Consider the following 19988-nt stretch of genomic DNA (forward strand, 5'->3'; position numbering starts at 1 on the left):
TGACACCATAAGTTGAGGTTTTCAAAATTCTCAAACCTCTGGGGATACGGCCACACTTGGTATATTCTTCCAATGTGATCATATCAAACCAGGACTGAGTCTCTTTCTCTATTAGTTTATGGAGACTGGCCATTAGGGTAGGCAAGTTAGGCACATTTTCATCTCAATAAGGGGTTCATCAGAAAACAATTTACTGAGTATTTTGGTCTTCCTATATCTATTGTTGAGACATTGCAGAAATTGGCTAGTATGGCACTCATCCATAATACGTCTGACCACTGCAGGTGAAGGGGGAGGGACAGAAAGAGAAGGAGAGGATGAGGGGAGAGATAGTGGGGAAACAAGTGGCAAGGAGGAAACCCCAGGAGAGGGAATAGGTTATAATAGGTTTTAGATCCGGTTTAACATATAAACATACTCCACCTCCCCTTCTATTTGTTCGATCCTTCCGAAAAAGGGAATAACCCTCTATATTAACTGTCCAGTCTTGAGTTTCATCCCACCATGGTTTCAGTAATGCCTACTGTATGATATCATACTGCTCCTTTGCAGCTATTAATTCAAGCTCCCCCATTTTATCTGTCAGGCTTCTTGCATTAGCAAGAATGCATTTAAGTTTTTTTTCAGCCTGTACTGTATTTATTTATTGTGGGGCTATAGTGGTGTAGGTTTTTTATTGTGGCTAGTGGGGGTGGGTTAAGGGTGTATTTGGCCCTTGTTGGGTCTTTAGGGCTTGCGGGTGGGTAGCGGGAGAGTTTAACCCCTTCAAGACCATAGCAGTATTAAGCCCTAAACACCCACCAAGGGCCAAATACCCCCTTCACCCATCCCCGCTAGCCACAATAAACCTGGCACGGTTGGTTAACCCCTTCATTGCCTTAGTGGTTAGCCGCTAAAGTGGGCTGTAAATAAATTTTTCCTGCCTCGGATGCATGCCGGGGGGTCTCCGGTGCAGGTATTAATGGGTATCATCTCCGAGACCCCCATCAATCTGAGGCAGGAAAAAGGCCAAAATATTTTCTAAGTGCCGTCCGCTGCCCATGCCGATCCTTCTCCTCAGCAACTTGCCAACTTTAGTTGGCGGGACGGATTGGCGGGCAAATCTCAATTCTAGAGTGCCGATCAGCAGCGAAAAGCTGATCGGTGCTACTAGAATTGAGCGGGTTTCAAAAAGTACAGATGAGTGCCGAAAAGTGGCTTATCGGGGCTTATCGCCACGCGGCTGCCGATAACTTTTTTCGGTAAAAAAAAATGCAGATTTGTGGTGCTTTCGGCAGCTTATCATCGCTTATTGAATCGGAGAGGCATTATTGATGAGAAAATAGCGAAAAATGGCTTTTCGGTGTTTACTGCATGAGGCCCTATGTTTGAAGCAAGGGAACCTGGTACAATTCCCGGTGTTGGCTCCTTGTGACCTTTGGGAAGTCACTTTATCTCCCTGTGCCGCAGACACCAAAAACACAGATTCTAAGCTCTATGGGGCAGGGACTGTGTCTGCAAATAATTCTCTGTAAAGTGCTACTTAAAACTAGCAGCGCTATACAAGAACAAACAATTATTAATTACAATTAATAAAGCAAGGTCAAAAAAGATATGTTTCAGATGGCAGCTACAGGCAAACAAAAATAATATGATTGATCCTACACTTTCAACAAAGTGACATGATCAGTTTTCTATGGAAGCTTTGTTTAACTGAACTGGCAAAGATGAATTTGACGATTTAACGCTATTGATGAATGAACAACTTTAATTCAAAAGGATTTACTCACTTCTCAAAAACAAATACAAGAGGTGTTAACCAGAGTTACTGAAGTAGAAAATAGAATTAGTATAATGGAGGATTCAATTGCAGTAATAGATCAAATTAAACATCAAATAGATTATCTAAATGTGTAAAAGCGGAATTGGAGGATCTCCAGAGAAGGAACAACATACAAACAATGGCTTCCCAAGCTCCTCAAAACAACATTTGATCCTCCTCTTGACCTTCAAAGGGCACATCGCTTCAAATCTAGAAATGAAAATGTGAACAAGGGTCCAAGGCCGATGATTGCATACTGTTTAAGATATCAACAAGTTAGGAAATTCTTCTAATAGCTAAAAAAATTGAATACCTTTCAATACAATGGACATCAAATTACTTTCTCTGCACACTTTTCTAGAGAAACTGCTAATATCAGGAACAACTCCTTGCTCTTCGGCCGGCGTTACATAAATTGCAAGCCAGGTTTGGTCTGTGGAACGGGCAAAAATGTTGGTGACATACAAATCTAAGTTTTTGGAATTTCATGATCCTTTAGAGTTAGCAGCACATATTTCATCACAAAGTGTTACTTTAATGAATACGACGGAACCTCCATCGGATCAACAGAATGCTGGCCTTCCACATCGAGAACCATGTCTGAAAAATAAAGACAGAGAGATGAGACAACTTCCTTTTAAACTTCATTCTCAATCCTCGTCTTGGAAAAGAAACTCAAGAGAAAAATCGGAACAGAGACCCTGAGCATTTCCAGATCTCCTATGAAAAAAAAAGATTCCTAGTGACTTATGATTTGTGGCGGTCATTTATATGGATTCCATCTCTAAATAGTTCATCATTTTTGCAGAGTTCAATTTATAGGGTTTTAGGGAGTTAATTTTTTAGAGCAACATTGGTCATATTTTATCATATGAAAGGTTAAATGGCATAGGAAATGATTGCATATAGGTAAGTATGTATAAGTATATACAGATATGAATAACGGCACATTGAAGGTATACTGTATATGGGGGAGAGAGGGGAGGGGTGAGCCTCAGTAGTTTGTTAGAGAACTTTTTTTTTTTAAGAGAGAGATTCTCTACTCACCTCTTCAGGCATGGGTAAGAGTTTGATCCATTTTCCATCCGGTTTTATATTGCCAATCATATAGATTATACTAATGGCTATGAGGTATTTGTTAGTTGACCAATAAGCTCTATCAATTATCTCTAAATTCGTTTATTAAGATAGCATATACATCTAAGATTATATAGAAAAAAATTTGGTACCTATTTAATTATATATATTCCTTTTGAATTATCTATTATCCTATTATACCCAGAGAATTGCTATACACATATACACCATCTTTCAGGGGTTACATTTGGTTGATTATTGGATATGTGGAACAGGCTGCACTATGGGATGTGGGGACAGATTGAATACACTTAAGTAGATCAGGTGCGCTCGAGTTCATAGGAGGGGCTATATAAACTTATTTGTGTTCTTGCCCCAATTACACTCCTTGAGAAAGGGCTTTGCAGCCCGAAACACGTGGGAGGATTTTTCCTGTCCTGTTTGTAGTTTGTCTTTTTGTTTTTTATGTAGTTCAATAAAGGTTTTTTTTAATTTTTTCACATACCTCGTGAGTTGTAGGTGCTTTCGCTGGATTTGGCTGTCGGAACCAATCTTTTTTCTGTTCATATAGTAGTTGTTGATTGTTTTTTTTTCATGAATTATTGTATTTATATTGTTTTATGTTATTTAAAAAAAGAATTATTTTAGATAACTGGCTTCTTAGCTCTTCTTTCAAAACTAAAGCTGCCTCACATTTTAATCTGGTCTGTAACAGTTACATACTCCTATATCATATATTATCTATAACTGTGCATGCAATGTCATATGTATACATTAAGATAAGTTATGAGAAATTTAGCATGTTATATGCATTTAACTTTTTTCCTTTCTATTATATACTTATTGTGATTATGTGATAGAAGTCCTGTGTGTTGAAATTTACATATATGTCATTTAATCAGGTGCAACACATTAGTTCAACCATTAGAAGGGAGTTATAAATAACACCCTCCCTTCATGTCTTGTCATACTCCTTGAGAAAGGGCGAACTCGCCCAAAACATGTGGGAGGCGGTCTTTTTTGTTATGTTCTAGTATCTGTTTTATGTAGATTTAATAAATTGATTTTATTACCTACCTGGTGAGTCTGTCATCCCAAGGACAGAAATGGGGTAATCAGGCGGTTCACTGCTGCCGTCAGGGTATGAAATTGGAGATCCACACGCAAATAGTTAAAAGGTTGTTTAATGAGTGCATATACACTGAAAAAAGTTCTGCTACAGAGAAAACTCTGAAGCGTTTCATCCGCAAGTAGGGACTTTGTCAAAGAGTATCTGGCACTGCCCCTAGTGATGCATATATAGTGAGACATAGATTGCTATTGGGTGAATCAAATTAGATAAAACACTGACTCACCAGGTGAATAATTGGCCAATTATATGCCAAAAAGGGCAACCCCTTATACATCCTCTAATAGTACTCACTCACAAGGCATCACTATGGACAATCTATTGCAGTGGAACATGGCAATAAAAGACACAAAAACATTAAAAACAAAACTAGACACTGCCGTCTAGTTATATAAAAAGACAATGTAAACAACGGTTACCAGTGACAATGTAGCAGAACTAGCAACATACAATAATATAAAATAGCAAGTTAGAAAACGTCACATTAATTCAAATACATACATGGTTTAAAGTATCACTACTAAGCTATATTAATAATACATAGAGGATATAAGATAATGTGTGAGATCTATTCTAAAGGATATAAATGTAACCTAAAAATAAAAATAAAAATATTCCATATATATAGTAATTAATAGATATAACAATATTTATATAAATAAATAGATGAAAATAATAAACAATAAAAGATCATAAGATATCAAGATAAACGTAACAATAATATGTGCAACCATCTAACAAACGTAAATATATAAAGAGTGCAGTACTATATAGATAATGATATAAGTGAACATTATGAACAACTTAAATAAAAATAAAAATAAAAGACACTACTGGTAATATTCTGTGTAAAAAAAACTACATAAAACAGACATGTAATTGTATACCATAAACACCGCTAATCCTAAAGCCCCATGATTAAATAAATATATCAAAAAACATCAAATCAAGAAAGATATATATAAACAAATAAGTCAAACTAGAAAGTTCTTAAGATCCCACTCCACATTAATCCCAGTGGGATGCAACGTATTCATAGCATGAATCCAGTACATTTCCCTTGTATTTAGTTTATTTATTCTATATCCCCCTCTAGGGTGGATATCAACGTGTTCCACAGCTGAAAAAGAGAAATTAGAAATATCCCCGAGACTACACATGGAAAAGTGCCGTGACACAGTATGTAACAAGTCTTTTTTTTAAAATATGTCTAATGTGTTCCTGAACCCTTACTCTCACAGGCCTAATAGTCCGACCGATGTAAGACATTTTACATCCGCATTGTAAGTGATAAATCACATAGCTGGTATGACAGTTCATAAAGCTACCAATACGATGGTTGCCCTCACATGTAGAAATGTTTTTTATGGATCTGGCATATTTGCAAACTGAGCACCGCCCACAGGGGAAAAAACCTTTTGGAATGTTACTTAGCAGTACCGCTGCTTTATTTCCTCCCTACCACGTCATAGCCCCGTCCCGTGGGATAGTCACGAACACACGGTGCTGCTGGGTTTCACATTACCATATGATTCTATTAGAGGGACGCTGGACGGGAGTGCTTTTATGGAATCATTTATTCATTGATTTCTCTGGACTTACTGTAGAGTTTGCATGTGTGCAATTCTGGTAGCATCAGTTATTTCTTGGAGCAATTCTGGGACATTTTGTATCTGTGTCATCCCAAGGAGCAGCGCTGATATCGATCATATTTTTTCAAAGTAACTTACAGACCTGGAAATAATAATGCGAAAGCAAATGCTCTTTCACGGAAAAATCCGCCTATAAATGTTTAAATTTCTTTAGAATTAGTTCTACTCCCTGTGCAGGTATTAGCCGCAGTCCAAATATGCATCAATTTTCTTCTCTGTGTAAGACAAGCTACTGAAAAGGACATCTTTTCAAAAACATTGTACGTAGCGGATTCCGTCATTTCAGGATTTGGAGTAAGTGCCTATGGTTTTTAAATAGACTTTGTTCCCAGCAACACATTAAGTCTAGAAGTCCTTCAATGGTACCACTATCTACCCACTGCTGGGAACAAGGGGGTCACAAAAACTATTTAGTTGCTCCAAATACATTTTAGGTGGCAAAGGCTTTCCCACGATGCTGCCCTAATAATTTTGGCCTGTGAAACTTGTGCACACATGCAACAGATGGATATTTGGACTACGGATTACTACAACTGATTGACTCTCCTAGTCAGTCTGAGACCTGTATCTCTATAGACAGTATTGTAGAATTTCCTCTCTCTCACAGTGCTATAGTAATTCTCACAATCATCGATTCGTTTTCCAAATTGTCTCACTTCTCACCTTTTCATCGTTTGCCCAAAGCTCAAGGAATGACCCAAGTTTTCTTCAAAGAAGTATATTGTTTACATCACCTTCCTAGTAAGATAATTTAATACAGAGGTTCCCAATTCATTTCCCTTTTGTGGTCTGAAATCTGTTGATTACTGCATATTTAAAAGGCACTAACATTGGGCTATCATCCACAGTATAATGGACAAACTGAATGGGTGTGTACTACTGAAACTAGATGGTGATTAACTACGTCACCTGATCACTGTACGATTCGCGCTCTGGTTGGTTTCCAAAAGAGTTCATTTCTAAACCTCAGGAATGCATATACAGATGCAACGGCCATAATTTTACGAAATCACGTGGTTTATACCTCGGAATACCCATGTGATGGTGCGGGATTACTTCCAATCGTACCGCCTTAATACATGAGTGCAGGCGAGTGCATAAAATGGCATTTTAGTGTTCTGGCTTTGAAACACCTGAAATTGACACAGTAGCAAAGTAGCACAGTACTGAACACATTACAATTCATTCATTTCATTGCATATAATTGCACACAATCCATAAAATTCAAACAAAGCAACCTCGATAAACGCGCGAGCCTGGGGCCATTGGCTGCGTTCATGCCGCGTGGAGTACAGCAGCGCACACGAAAACGGCGCCGTGATGCCTTAAAATAACAGCCGCTGCATCTGTATATCCAGCAGTGGTGGCAGCCATAGCCAGGTATTTGCCTCTGTGAGAGAGGTACAGGTCTAAGCAACTTGACTTACTGTTAATACCTGCCTTTGACATGAGTGCCTTTGATCTATTTATGCTAATACCTTGTTTCATATGGTGGGCTGCTTCAATACCAATACTGCTAATAAAAACGGAGGTTCAATCTACAGAGCCATGATATTTTCTGCTTTGCTTGGCTCAGTGCACCTGTGACCTGCCTAGTAATAGATTTACTTAAATCTTATAACTATAAGCAGCGATTTGGATACAGGAGCAAGCGACTCAATCCATCAAGAGTGCCTGCATCCGATATATGAACCATCAATTCTTTATTGCTACTTAACCAAACACTGTGGACACAGAGTTTAGTGTTTTTATATATAATATACAGCCTTTTATACAGAGCCTCTTGCTCTGCTGAGCTCAGTGTCCAAGTGACCTTTTTAGCAATAGATTCACTACTGCTTATCAACCTAAGCAGTGTTTACTTTGACTAAGACTTATTGGGCAATTCATTTTTATTATTCAACATTTTTATTCGATTGTAGTAATTTATTTGAGCCCCAACTCTTTACCTAGTAATTTATTTGAGCCTTTATTGTACACCAACATAGTATTAAAGCTTTATATTGTAATCTTTACTACTAACCATCCAACACTGTTAGGAATTGAGTGCTTCATGTACTGGGACTATCCTGGTTCTTTGGGTTTGTTTTTCACTATTTACTTCCCTTAGAAGCACCTCCCATAATGATACTCCTATTTTGGCTATAATGAGGGTTCCCCATTCCCTTTCCCCCTTTGTCACTTGGCTATTTCCTTTTTTACATTGATCACTGTATTTTGTGTTACAGTACTGTATGTGATCCCTTTTTGGCATACCCATATTTTTGTTTGTAATCTTTGAGTGCTGGGAACCTATTTTTGTACCTTAGATTTGTTATGTTGGAGGGCTTAGTGTCCCTCCCTTGTTCCCCCTGGAACATTTGTCACGAAGTGTGCTTATTTAGGTCACATCAAAGTGCTGCCTATTCTCTATACTTTCGGCTGTCTATTACTGTTTAGAGCTTCCAAAAGCAGTCCTTATTAATTTAGGTTTTTCTGTCATCTATAAGAACAAAAAGGGAGTGCACAGAGGAAGTTGCTAAAGCTAATTTCACTTTGGAATATTTTACAATGTTTGAAAATTATTTTTCTAATCGGTGTGGAATGTGTATGTACCATTTTTTTTTATTTAGAGTGATTGGGAGGGGAATTCCAAAAACATTCTGTGTGAGGAATTGATTAAGCATTATAGCACTGGGTGTGGCAGAGTGATTTGGGATAAGTTCCATATTATATCTTGTAATTTTATGATGACTAATTAAGATATACTGGTGACTCATCTGGCCTTATGAAATTGGCTGTATGGTAAGCCTTCCAGTGCACCCTGTGAATAAAAAGTCTGATAGTGGAACATAATTTTATGATCATTTGGTTTCGTGAATATGTCTGATACTAATCGACCTGAGTCCAGAGTAATTGTTGTGTCTAAGAAGTTAACAGAGGTAGCATTATATGAGAGCAAATCCTATTGTCTCAGATGCATGGTTGACTTGATCAACAAATATACAGTATGTAGAGAGGGTGTATCAGCCACATATGCCCAAATTCCTGTAAGGGGGAATTTGAATAGACAAAATTATTCTTGAAGGTGTCCATGTAGATATTGAAATATGTGGGTGTGATATTTAATCCCAATCGCTATGCCTTGTTTCTTAACATAAAAGTTTTCTTCAAACAGGAAGATTCTGAGTGATGATTATATGTATGATATCGATAATGAATCTCCACTTTATTGGGGGTAAACATTCCATATGAGGGATGAATGTATACAAACTATTTACATCTAAACTGGCCATCAGAATATTATCATGTGTGTCTTTAGTGGCTTCAAGCTTACATAAGACATGAGATATGTCCTGAATGTATGATTTACATTCCCATATTACGAGTCTGAGTAGCTGGTCTATGAAAACTGCGAGAAAATTGAGTCCGTTCCGGCCACTATAAGACGTCATGATGGGTGTTCTAGATTTTTGTAAATCTTAGGTAATATTTTTATCTTTTGTCTTTCCATAGCTGCTTTTGGACATGGGACATCTCTGGCTCCAAAACAAGTTGTAGATACCATGGACCTGTAAAGCTTATACACACAGGGGGGAAAGAACATTTGGAGGTTTAAAATTGGAATCTCTTCCATGTATCCAAATCCATAATTGGATTTGCGTGTACTGAAATGTGTGACTGGTTGATTTCAAGTGCTGGTCGTATTAAGTGTGCAGTTATAACCAGATGGAGTTGGAACAAAGAAGGGTTTAAATAAGGTATACTATATTGAAGTACAGTTCATTGTTAGTACTTATAAATCCATAGTTGCAATAATGAGCAGGATTGAGAATGCTACTCAATGCACATCTTGCCACACGTTTGTGCACTTGGAGCAGTTGTTCCAGGGAGCATACCGCTGTGAGAAGTGTGAGCAAGTGGTCTCTTTAGAGTCAGAGATTGCTGATCTGAAGAAAAAACTTGCAATTTTGAGGGACATTGACAATCTTGGAAGGAGTTTAGTGCTCTCTGAGCAGGCCCTGACTGTGACTAGTGATGCAGATGGTGTAGCTGTGAGTGAGGAACAGGTTGGTAGCTGGATAACAGTTAGAAGGGGAAGCAGGGTGAAGAGGAAGAGGCAGGCCAGTTCTGAGCTAATCCATCCCAATAGATTAGCCATATTGAGTGAAGATATTGGGAGTGTCAGGGCAGGAATGCAGGGCTGGGGAGACAGATTCCTCTAGCAGCAAGGGTAATAGTTCCTCCCGCACAGAGGGGACTAAGGATACTCAGAGACCAAGAAAGATTGTGGTGGTAGGGGACTCCATTATTAGGAAGGTAGGTAAGGCAATCTGTTGCCCGGACCACATGAACTGAACAGTTTGTTTTCTCCTTTGTGCTCGGGTTATGTACATTGCGGATGGGTAGACAGATTGTTGGGATGGCCATGGTCTTGGTACACGTTGGCACCAATGACAAAGTTAGAGAAAGATGGAGGGTCCTAAAGAATGATTTCAGGATTTGTTATCTGGGGTATATATTTATGAGCTGGGGTGTACAGTATATTTGTGAGCTTGGGTATATACAGTATTTCAGCTGGGTTATATATTATTTTTGAGCTGGGTATATATTTATAGATTGGTAGATAAAATGAGAATGCAGAGGTAAAGAGCTGGGAGAACTGTGCTGCATTCCATATTTTGGTAGCAAACTAACCCTTTCAGCACTGGAGGGATTAAAATATACACATCACTCTTTTGCTGAATCTAGCGACGCATTGTATTTCCTTGTACTGTAGCTGTCCTCGGCAATGAAATGGTAAAAGTGTGTGTGTGTGTGTGTGTGTGTGTGTGTGTGTGTGTGTGTGTGTGTGTGTGTGTGTGTGTGTGTGTGTGTGTGTGTGTGTGTGTGTGTGTGTGTGTGTGTGTGTGTGTGTGTGTGTGTGTGTGTCCGTGCGTGTGTCCATTTCCGTTTGTTTTAGCAATACAGCTTTGGGGGGGGGGGAATAAAAAAAAATTGGGGATGTTTTAAATTGGGAGCCAAGCCCTACTCATGTTATAAGTGGATCCACGTTGTATCTTATCGCGCTTTAACGGTGTTGAGCTGTATTTTGTGATTTTTGTCTTTATGTTGCTCATTCATTGTCAGTGTGGCAATCCATGCCCATATATTGTGGGTATGGTTTACCACAGTCACAATCAATAACTTCATTGTGAAATGCTTGTTTTCTTTAAATGTCATGTGTTTTATTTTGTGCCTGTTTTTTTTAGATTGCCCATTCATTGCCATAGTGGCAAACCACGCCATATTATATGGGCATGGTGAACCACTGTGCCAATTAATTGGTTTATGGCTATGTAATTTTTTTTATTTGGTGCTTGTTTTTTTATTGATAGATTGCCTATTCGTTGCTATAGTGACAAATCATGGCCATATCATGGCCATGGTTTACAACTGTGCCAATCAATGGGTAGCAGGTTTGGGGGTAGTTGCCCCGGGGAGGGTGGTTAGGCCTCCCTGGTGGGTAGCGGGAGAGGAGGATTAACCCCTTAATTACTTTAGCGGTTACAAACCACTAAGGTATTTAAGTGGTTAGTGGCCATTTGTTTGATTTTTGACTGTACTGTTGCTGCCCACGGAGGACAAGAACGTGGAGGATGCTGATGAGGATGGTCTTCATCCTGGCAGGAGTAAGTGCAACTTTAATTTACTATATGCCGGCTGGATAATGTTGTATATTAAATGGGCAAATGAGCTATTATCCATATCTGGATAATAGTTATTTTTCAAATTACTGTACTGTATGTGTTGGGGGAGAGGGTTGTTGAGGGTAGATGGTGGGTGCCCACTCATTGCCATTGGCGTTATTTTTGCTCCCATTGAGGGCATAGGTAACAACACTGGCAATCAATGGGTGTATTGGCTTGTATTGTGTTTTAAGGTTTGTTGTGAGTAGCAGGGGTGGGTGAAGGTGGTATTTTGCCTGCAGTGGGTGTTTATGCCTACCGGGTGGGTAGCAGGAGAGGCTAACCCATTCATTACCATAGTAGTGACTGCTACGGTAAGGAAGGGGTTAACTCCTCCTGCAACCCTCCTAGAAGGCCTAAACACCGACCATGGACCAAATATCACCTTCACCCACCCCCGCTACCACAATAAACCAGGCACTGGTATTAACCCCTTCATTGCCTTGGCGGTTAGCCGCTAAGGTAATGAATATGCCTGTAAATGTATTTTTCTTACATAGAATTGAAGCAGGGGGTCTCCGAAGCTGATTGTATAGTAATGTGGGTCAGCTTCGGAGACTCCCGGCTTCAATCTGATGCAATAAAAAAAAATACATTCTAAATCCTACCTCAAATCCCATATTGCCACCCTTGATGTTGCGAGATGAGACATGTGACAAGCTCGCTAGTTCAGAGCCTCGATGATCTCCTCGGAGCTACTAGAATAGCGTGATTTTATTAAAAAATGCGACTTGGTGCTATTTTTCAGCTGCCGCTCTGTGTGTTTGAGCAGAAGCAAGACCGCTCGGGGAGATGCACTTCCCGAACAAGCTTGGCAGGTCATCAGAGCTTTCTGAATAAGAACCTTGCCAAATCGTTTGGGAACTGCTCAAAAAGCTTGATGAATTAGTTACATTTATTATACAAGCAACTAGAATTGGCTCCTATATCTTTTACTCAACTGCACCAGTTAATAATTTCCAGTTGGGTCAACAGTTAACATCCATATTTGTTGGCTTATATATTAACGTTTTATATAGATATATAATACTTAATCAGAGAGTCCCCTCTTTTCCCTACTATGGCTCGTTAGTTAAGCCTATTTTTTATTTTAAATTGCACTGTATTGTTGTCCTCTCTTTCTCCCAATATGGGTCAGTCTACCGAACAGCAGCATCTCAGTACTAGGATTAGTTTAAAAAAAAAATTTCAACCTAACTACCAAAGGCAAGAATAAGTTAAAATATCTCTCTCAAGCTTGGAGAGAATTTTTTTTTTTGTTGATTTTCTATGTGTGACAAAAAACATAGCCAGTATCCCATATACCGCACACCATGGCAAGTAAAGACTCAGATCTACAGTATGTGTATTACTAGTAGTACTAGAGTGGCCAGTACCGAAGAGTGTCAAAGGTCACCTACCTTCTTTCTCTAATGATATTGAGTGCAGGTTTGTCTGCCCAATGTAATTTGAATGCCTCTGAGAGTCAGAGATTTAGACATCAAGTGCACTGAGTCAGAGGAATACAAAGTTGTTTTGTGCCTCATGTAACAATCCTGGAAGGAGCCCAAAAAGGCAATCCATGAGTTCTGACATTTCAGATGCTGTGAAGCAGTTTGCATCTAAACCCTCCCATTCCCCAATTTCTAAACCAGTTAAAAAAAAAATCTAATTTTTTGAGATGCTTCTGTTGAAGTTAATTCTTCTGCTAAAGTTGATGCTTCTGTCGAAGGTGGGAATGATGATGATTCTGTTGAAAAGCAGCCAGTACCCTATAAGTCCTTGACAAAAAACATTATTATGCCTGATAAAAAAACAAATACATCTACGTTTCTGTTTGTAAAGTGTCCCACCTTTACCAAGATACTATAATGTATGTCAGCAATCTGCAGCCTTTATTGGCATAAGTACTGTAAGTAGGGGTAGGGACACAGACCCCCTTGGCACTGCCTTCATGGTGATCAACTTGCAGCAAGGTAATTCATTTTCAGAAGCCCAACCTTTGTCATCAGCATTGATAGATACCTTTCATCATCATCAGAATAAACAACTCCAAAACATGAATTACCAAAATCTTCCACTAAATCAACTATGTCTTCCTGAGGACGGTTGTTGTTGAAGATCAGTCTTCAAGGATAGTGAAGAGAAAGTCTAAGGCTAAGCTGTCTCCTCAACTTGACTACTCTATTGGTCATAAACAATTAACTGTGAAACAGTCATTTGCAAGAAGAATTAAGTTTGCTTTCAGACACCCTGTTGCACAGCAGGCAACTGGAGCCATGTCTGCTATGTTAGCCTTGAATCTGCATCCTATATCTGCTACTAATTATGTAGGCTTTTGCAAATTAGTTATGTACACACTATACCACATTTTATATAGATTTAATTTCTCTAGTAAAGCTATTCAGGATCTGCGCAAGAGATGCTAGCTATTGCATGTAAACTCTCTGGTAATTTTCAGCATTTGGAAGCAGCATGCAGAACACTACATGCAGAACAGCTTGCAAAAAAGCTATAATCTGCAATGCCATCAACTGAAGAAAGTTGTTATAACAATGTTAAATTCCACAATCATTATGTTTTAGGGACTTCAGGAGCAGCAACAAGTCATGAGTAGCACCAAATTATGTAATCAACATTAGCGTTTCCGCTGGTGTGAGTTTTAGGCATTATCATGTATTCCAATTCAATTGGGCCGTCAGTTGCAAAATCGTAAGGTTTAATCCCCAAATCAAACAATTTTGTGCCTTACCACATGAAAATTGGTTCAATCCCATTTGCTACATCAATCTTTCAGTTTTGTGTGAACAACTTTAACCCTTTGAAATATCAAAACTGGAAGGGATTTCAGACAGTGCTATCACGAGTGAAATTAATTAAAATGAAATGTACAAAGGTTTAAAACTGCAGTTAGGTAATGATGCAGAAGACAATCTGGTCAGGCTTAAAATTGCCCAAATTTTAAAAAAAAAACCCATTGCCCAAATATCCTGTTGCTAAAACAAAAACAACCTCATCAGTAGATTGGTGGAAGATTTTATCAATGATAACAGAGAAGTTGACATCAGGATCAGCCTGTTTATATACTGGGAGGAAAAAGAGAACTTTCTATGCCTCTTAACTGACTAGCTTTGGGTTACTTACGCTTTCCACCTTTCAGTGAGTACACTGAAAAAGTACTGTATGTAGCACTGCTGGCAACCTTGTAATTGAAAATTGTAGGACATACTGCCCAAAACTGTTTAGAAGCTGGTAATCCTCTATTGAACTACAGCATGTTTTATGAATACAGTTACCGCCAAATTGAAAAGGAATAATTAGAGGTTGATTCCAGTGGGGATGAGCTTATATTACATCTTGATTACAAAGCTGACAGCTATGATGTTGATCAAGATGAAGATGATGAACCATAATCCAAATCCTTGTTGCTGATTAACACAGAGGGCACACAAACTATTTGCATTGTGGTGTTGGGATGGGAATACACACAAATACACATACAGAAGATGGTGAATATAGTGTCTATTAGTTGTATTTTATTGGCACAAGAGGAGGTTTGCGAAGGGGGCATAGTGGTGGCCCATGTCATGTTGTGGGGGCCCAAACAAGCCTGCTCTTTTACAGCATTGCGAGCCACAGATGTAACATCCATGCAGGTACAGGACTTGGCTTGTTCTATATCAATGTCCTAACTGGTGTATCTGTAATACAAGGGAGGAAGGTACTGTAGGATCAAAAGGATATATTCTGTTTACTTTATTTTACCCCCTGTAAAAAAATGTATACATGTGCTGTGTATTGTTCGGACCAGAATATAAAAACTCAATTTGCAATGTGTCAACAAGGTTCTGCAAACCCTGAAAAAATCATAACAGTCATGTTTCCATGATTGTCTTATACTACACTAGACACAAGGTTACCTTAATAATTCATCCTTGCTTTGTCTTGTTGTTTTTCAGGTTGGTGGTTTAGCTCACCATCCTACTCCAGAAGAGTATACATATAACAAGGTGTGGGCATATCTACTCACTCTCACCACGAGGACTTGAAGTGTTATAGTTATTACACGTGTCAAGATGAATCTGATGGTGTACTACAGTGCTCATGTAAGTACCTATATTACTCATTAGTATTGCCCACTGCCATTAGACATAGTTTAGCAGTGGGGAAAATCTTAGGACATAAACTCAATGTCAGAAATATTTCTGTAATTTTGCAGGAGCTCTGTTTTTGCCTGCCAAAAAAGAACTAAGCCTCAAAAGAACAGCAGAGGGACACAAAAGGGGGGGATAAATAACACTGCGAATAATACGTGTGTAGATATCTGCAGTTTGTCATAAATGACATATAACATGTTACATTGTAGACATTAGGCTGTGATTATAGTGCCTGCTGCAGGGTGCGCGTGCAACTGCGTGATGTCACTCGCGCTGTGTGCGCGTACAAAACCTGCACTGCATCAGGAGGCATCCAGAGGAGACAGGGAGGCGTGACAAAGGTGTGGCCGTGACGTCACGCGAGCGGTTTGCCCTCATTGGCTGAACCGCTCACGTGACTTGGCCGTTACACGGCTTTTGCGCTGAAAAAACAAAATGATTTGTATCCTCAGGATTTGTCTCCTCCGTCGCGCTTCTACGCGCACTATGTTCTCCTCCATTGGCATTCATGTGTTTTTTCTGGCGGCACGCACCATCAGAGGCACTATAATCATAGCCTTACATAATAGCATGCACCCTTTAAGTTACTGAATGTTTACATATCAAATACTGTATTTAAATAGGTATACAGTATGCTATAATTTTGGATATGCAAAAATATCGTCTCTTACGAAAATATAAAAAAATTCACAAAGTTGATAACATATGTAAATATTTTAAAAAAAATGTGAGAAATGTTAAATTTTCAGTACATTTGGTTGAAATTGTTACTTCAGATTTCATACCATACATAAATATACCATTAGCAAATTTGAGGTTGAATTTTTTTACCATATTTAAAAGAAGTACAGTAACATATAAAAAGTGTGATTTCTGCATTTTATTTAAATACCTCATTTTCCCTTTTAGGGCACCAGTATAAAGGTCTTGATGCCACAGACTACTGCATAAGACTCCAGGAGACAGTTTATAGCTCTTCACTTGGACTCACTTGGACTTTAACTTTATTCACTATTATAACACAGTATTATATGATTTTTATATATCTCTTTTTTGTAACATGCATTGTTCTTTGGCTATATGATGTATGCTTTCAATAATTAATTACGGAACACATTTATAGAATATTTGTACTTTGAATGTAATAATTATCATACACTTTATACACTATTTGTAAAGAAATACATTACACCGCTCCTTTACTTTCGTTTTGTTATTTTTATACTTATATATCCAATACTATAGGCTAAAGCTGTTACATTATGGGCATTATTGAAATTCCTGCTCTCTGATTGGTTAAAATTCCAGGCATTATCCATTCAGTAATGGCACAGAATTTTTGGCACCCTGACAAGTTTTTCAGCCTATCAGCTTTCATTTCTCATTCATAAAGAGTGAGATCAGCTCTCAGACAGGGGAGGTGATTGGACAGGGGGCACCAGCAAGGCACTGTCTCCTCTCCCATCCTGCCTGCAGAGAGCTCTGCATAGGAGAATGAGGGGAAAGGTTTGTGTGTCTGCTGTGTTTTGTGGGTGTAAAGGGGGCCAGAAAAGTGTTTTATTGGTGTATGTGTCCTCTGTTGGTGCAGGTGTAGAGGGGGCAGCAGAGTCTGTTTTGTTGTTGAGTGTCTGCTGTGTGTGTTTTGTGGGTGTTCAGGGGAGGGGCTGCAGTGTGTGTGTCTTCAGTGTGCGTTGTGTGCATGGAGGAGGGGTGCAGAGTGTTTTATGTGTATGTGTCTGCAGTGTGTGGGCTTACAGGGGTGGGTGTAGTGGGTGCATTGGGTGTAGAGGGTGGGCTGCTGGTGTGTATTTTGTGGATGTAGTGGGGACAGCAGTCTGTTATGTTGGTGTGTGTCTGCAGTGTGTTTTGTGGATGTTAGAGGGGGGCTACAGTGTGTGTGTGTCAGTGGGTGTAGATGGTGGAGGAGTGCTGCAGAGTGTGTTTTGGTGTGTATGTGGGGGTCAGCAGTTTTCTGGGTTTACAGGGGGCTGCAGGGTTTTTTAGTGGGTGTGTTGTGTGTGTGTTTTGTGAGTGTAGAGGGTGGAGGAGGGCTGCAGTGTGTTTTGTGGGTGTAGAGGAGGGGGGGGCTGCAGAGTGTGTGTGTATATAGAGGGGGGCTGTGTGTAGGTACAATTTCCTTTTACTGAACTTGCAGTAAAAGCAATGGAATGTAGACAATCATGCTGATAAAAATCAATATGACTACAAAGGTGTCTATTTTTTTATGAAAAAATGTTAAAAAAATAAATTAAAAAAAAGCTTTCGTTTAAACTATAATAGTAATAATCCCCTCCGAACAGGGCATTGCTGGCCAATAATTCCCTGTCTGGGTTAAAGTCCCTCAGCCTTGTGCCTTCAACTCTTCCAGCCAGGGCATTATTGGCCAGTAATGCCCTGTTCTTTGGGGATTATTTCTTAAATATGTGTTCATTCACTTCATTTGTTCACTTATAGTGTATTAGTGCACTTCATCTGTATACAAATACCATGAGACAGAGTATTCTCCCAAAGTCGGTAAAGCAGAAAAGACAGTAGGTTTTTTGGCACTGCTTGTGTATGTCTAGACAAACTGACTTTCAGAACTACATTTGGAAACACTTTTTCTCGACAATCTATATTTGCTACTTTTCTAAAACACAAACCATCAAAAATGGTTTAGATAGATTGAACAATATCATACATTTAACTCTATTGCTTTATGTTTTGTTTCCAGCAGCGCAATAGATCATCTCTATGTGCAATATGAGTATGATTCACACAGTTCTCCAAAAATACTGGTCTGTTTTACTTGTCTGTCAAATGGACCACAATTTACTGTATGCTTCAGGTATAGAATGTTAAATAAAACATGTACTGTATGACAACATCCACTGTTATTGACTGTTCATTATCTTCAAACCGAATAATAGCAAAAGCTACAATAAGACGTCCAACAGGCATATCTGAGGTCCCTTTTTTTATTTAAATAAATACATTCTGTACTATGAGAAAATACTTGTAGCCTTTTTTTTAAACAACTCTGAATTACATTTGTAAAGTATTATAATGTAACAAGCATTTTTGTTTCTATAGCAACCATTTACAAAGTCACTTTCCCTTCCTCTTTTGAAACAGGCTCTAGCACACCACTTTTTGAGCCCTGCCCTTTCTCTAGCAGTGCACCAAAGTGAGAAGATAGTTAGACTATAGTTTTACTAGAGGTGACTGGGGACTGCATCCTACTGCACATGGCAACAAACAGTGAGCTATTGTGATCACACTATGATTCCTGCTGCTTAGTCTGTGCACACACACACACACACACACTTAGATCAAAACAGCTCCATGCAGCATTACCTACCTCAGGCATAATGAACCTGCTTTTTACCTCCACTTTGTTTTTTCTCATGGCCTCATTGAAATGTTATTCTCTCTATCCACTACAAACGCCTCCCACCTGGCCCACGCCCAACATCACCATGTACCCTGGACTACTCAAAAGCCTTGCACTATCTACTGAATGTTGGTGGCGAACCCTGAAAACCAGCACACCAACCACCGCTCACTCAAATGGCAAACATCATAAATTAACAACTTGCAAACAACTACTCAAATTTCTACTCGTACTATTACTCTCCTTAGCAGGTGATATTGAATCTAACCCAGGCCCTCCCACTTCAACTCTGTCCCACACCCCTGAGAATACCCCCTTCAAATTCCAAAAAGGGCTATCTGTCGCCCATATAAATATCTGGAGTCTACTGCCCAAACTGGATGAACTAAGGGCATGGTGCCTTGTGCATAAACCCAAAGCCATCGTTCTTATAGAAACATGGCTAACCCCTAAAACCCCTGATGCAAATATCGCCATTCAGGAATACTCCATTTCTAGGAGAGATAGGTCAAAGAGAGGAGGAGGGGTGTTATTTTATATTGCAGACTCCTTACAATTTACACTGTTAAATTGCCCCCCAAGCCCACCCTCTTTTTAAATCCTAGTTGGCAGAATATGCCTCCCCTTTTCTAAGCCCATCTTGCTAGCTGGCATCTACCGCCCCCCAAAAGCCCCTCTACAATCTCTGACTGATATCACCCAGTTTCTTGGCTCAATTTCCTCTCTGAATGAGAAGAGTGAGCTGCTAGTTCTTGGGGATTTCAACTTCAATTGGCTTGACCCTAAAAACTACAAAATCCACACACAAATCAAGTCGCTTAACCTATCGCAACTCATTTCCCAACCCACACGAACAAACCTGAAATCGCACAACCATTCCTTGCTTGACTGGATTCTCTCCTCAAATCCCAGCAGAATCCAATCCTCTGGCATCCTTCCTGACATTTTCAGTGACCATGCAATAGTGTACTGTGTAAGGAAAATTAAAAACCCCCAATAAAGCCCTAAAGTTCTCCTAAGTAGAACATTCAGAAACATTAACCCACAACAGTTTATGGCTGACCTTACCAACTGCCCTTGGCACAGAATCGATTTAATTCCTGACCCTGATT

At 39.2% G+C, this 19988-nt stretch overlaps 1 long non-coding RNA gene across 1 annotated transcript in view; it reads left to right on the top strand.

The window, feature by feature from the left end:
- Window positions 1-18476, top strand: part of LOC142492139 (uncharacterized) — a 30076-nt gene extending 11600 nt beyond the window's left edge. Inside the window, exons 2-4 of the long non-coding RNA XR_012800770.1 lie at window positions 5104-5186; window positions 15306-15452; window positions 16413-18476. This is a non-coding gene — a long non-coding RNA (uncharacterized LOC142492139). The remainder of the gene's footprint in view (window positions 1-5103; window positions 5187-15305; window positions 15453-16412) is intronic.
- The last annotated feature ends 1512 nt before the right edge of the window (window positions 18477-19988 follow it).

The sequence above is a fragment of the Ascaphus truei genome, chromosome 4 (genome assembly GCF_040206685.1).
Source record: "Ascaphus truei isolate aAscTru1 chromosome 4, aAscTru1.hap1, whole genome shotgun sequence".
Lineage (NCBI taxonomy): Eukaryota > Metazoa > Chordata > Amphibia > Anura > Ascaphidae > Ascaphus > Ascaphus truei.